We start from the raw sequence: 2,739 nt of genomic DNA on the forward strand, positions 1-2,739 counted from the left end.
ACTGCATGCATTACCCCAAATGCAGCCTAACCACAGGTTTTTAAGCTGCAACATGACTTCCTGACTCACAGAGTGCCATGACCAACAAAGGCAAGAATTTCATCAACCTTCTTTACCACTCTATCTACTTGTGTTGCTGCTTCATGGAACTATGTGACTTGGAACCCAAGATTGCTCTGTACATCCATGCTGCTCAGGGTCTTGCCATTGCGATAATCATGCTTAAGTTGAATAGATTCACAGCCGGTGTTTAATTGATAGACAAATGCCAATTAATCAAACATCTAGTAAACAGAATATCTGGTACCAAGAAAAAGGTATCAGCCGGAGGATATAACAGGTAGAAAATGATTCTTATTGAAGGAAATAAAATATAACTTCTAGGATAGTATTAACTGATAGAAATCCAAGGCGGTGAGAAATAATTCTGAATGATATTATGTTCCATGTATGAGTAACAAATAATTATTCATTTAGAAAGACCTTCTGAACATCTGCCTTGTTAAAATCAACAAAACTAAATAGCAGACTAGTCATTTGATAAATCCAAATACTAGAAACTCAAGACCTTGACATCAGGACATTCATAAATCTTCCGGAAACAGGCAATAGTGCATCCATGGTATTCTCACATCAAACAGCAAAAGATATGCTCTCCTCTTGATGAACGCTAGAACTGGTGGTCTAGTTCTGACGAGCTCCTGCCGTAACCAGATGCAGGAATTAAACAGCTTCAATAAATTCAGCTAACATTCCTGAAGTGAGCTCAGACTTTCAATCCATTTTTTTTATAATACTTACAGCTTCAAAGGAGTTTTATATGAAACTAGTAGGGAGGTCATACACCAAAAAATCCTCTTTCTCCCCATCTGTCCACTTTCTCAAAGCTAATACACCCCAACCAGCTAGTATCCTAATTAACCCCCAAAATAAATGGGAGGAAAGAGGTACTGTCAAGAATGAAGGGGGACCCGGCATGTGGTCGCCTGCTGCCACATGCAGTGGCAGTCTGAAGATAGGGACTGTTCGGGGAACTTTAGTAACTTTGTTGGCGCCAGAACCTTGGCGACACTCGTGTACTGCGTAGGTGAGGTCTGCTATATGATTTTACTGGTTTGTATGCAACAGAGTTCACTGTACATGTGACGATAAAATATAATTAAAACATTGAATCAAAGACATTTATGTTCAACACCTCATCCTGTAACCCCCACCACTCTAGTCCCAATTCCATTCCCAACTCAACAAGGCTTTCCCTCTCTCCGTCCCCTCCCCTTCCCAGTTCTCCCACCAATCTTACTGTCTCCGACTACATTCTCTGTCCCGTCCACTCCCCTGACATCAGTCTGAAGAAGGATCTTCCCACTCAAGTGTGCTCACACATGCTTATTGTTCATTCTGCCCGAGTTCAACCAAACATTCATTACCCACCCCATCTCCCCACCAATACAAAACTTCTTTTTTTAGAAACATAGAAACATAGAAATTAGGTGCAGGAGTAGGCCATTCGGCCCTTCGAGCCTGCACCGCCATTCAATATGATCATGGCTGATCATCCAACTCAGTATCCCGTACCTGCCTTCGCTCCATACCCCCTGATCCCCTTAGCCACAAGGGCCACATCTAACTCCCTCTTAAATATAGCCAATGAACTGGCCTCAACTACCCTCTGTGGCAGAGAGTTCCAGAGATTCACCACTCTCTGCGTGAAAAAAGTTCTTCTCATCTCGGTTTTAAAGGATTTCCCCCTTTATCCTGAAGCTGTGACCCCTTGTCCTGGACTTCCCTAACATCGGGAACAATCTTCCTGCATCTAGCCTGTCCAACCCCTTAAGAATTTTGTAAGTTTCTATAAGATCCCCTCTCAATCTTCTAAATAGAGTATAAACCAAGTCTATCCAGTCTTTCTTCATAAGACAGTCCTGACATCCCAGGAATCAGCCTGGTGAACCGTCTCTGCACTCCCTCTATGGCAATAATGTCCTTCCTCAGATTTGGAGACCAAAACTGTACGCAATTACAGAATTGGGGTTTCAGACACATTCCCCAATTCATTTGCACCCACATCATTAAGCTCATCTCAAACATTCCAAGCTCTGTCCTTGCCAAGCATGTGTCCAAGATCAGATCCATCATGATGAATAGTGAAATGCTTTTCATGCATGCCAAGAATTAATAGCAGCTTCATAAAGACCAGATGTTTGGTATCAACATCCAGCCCAAACCTTCATTCAGAGTAGAATAGCTAATGGCAGGCTCCTGATATTACATAACATTCCTTAAAACAAACCTTTCCCCAAAATCATATCCTATTCCAGTTTAAAATCCTCTTCTATTTGCTCTGTTGCTTGAATCGTATAATTCTTTACCTCAGAGGGCTGTGATGGGCACATTGAAAATTGAGAGAAAGGACATGCTGTAAACCAACGAGGAGCAGGAAACAGAAGGAAAATTTGTGAGGAAGGAAGAGCAAGCAGAAGGAACCACATGGACTACGCATCCCTTTGTGTTATAGACCAGGGCCAAATACAAGACGTCAATGTTTAACCGAGTGAGCCGACTCAATACCAAATTAACCATCCAGCGGCAGATCATAATACACCATACTACAGGGAGTCTGCATGAAAGGCCTACATTTTCCATAGCTCACACTTCAATATTATCAGCAGGTATATTGAACACCAACACAACAGTGCAGGTGGTATCAGAGAATAGGAGGCATTTCCTCTACACTCGCTC

Source organism: Leucoraja erinacea, chromosome 8 (genome assembly GCF_028641065.1).
Source record: "Leucoraja erinacea ecotype New England chromosome 8, Leri_hhj_1, whole genome shotgun sequence".
Classification (NCBI taxonomy): Eukaryota; Metazoa; Chordata; class Chondrichthyes; order Rajiformes; family Rajidae; genus Leucoraja; species Leucoraja erinaceus.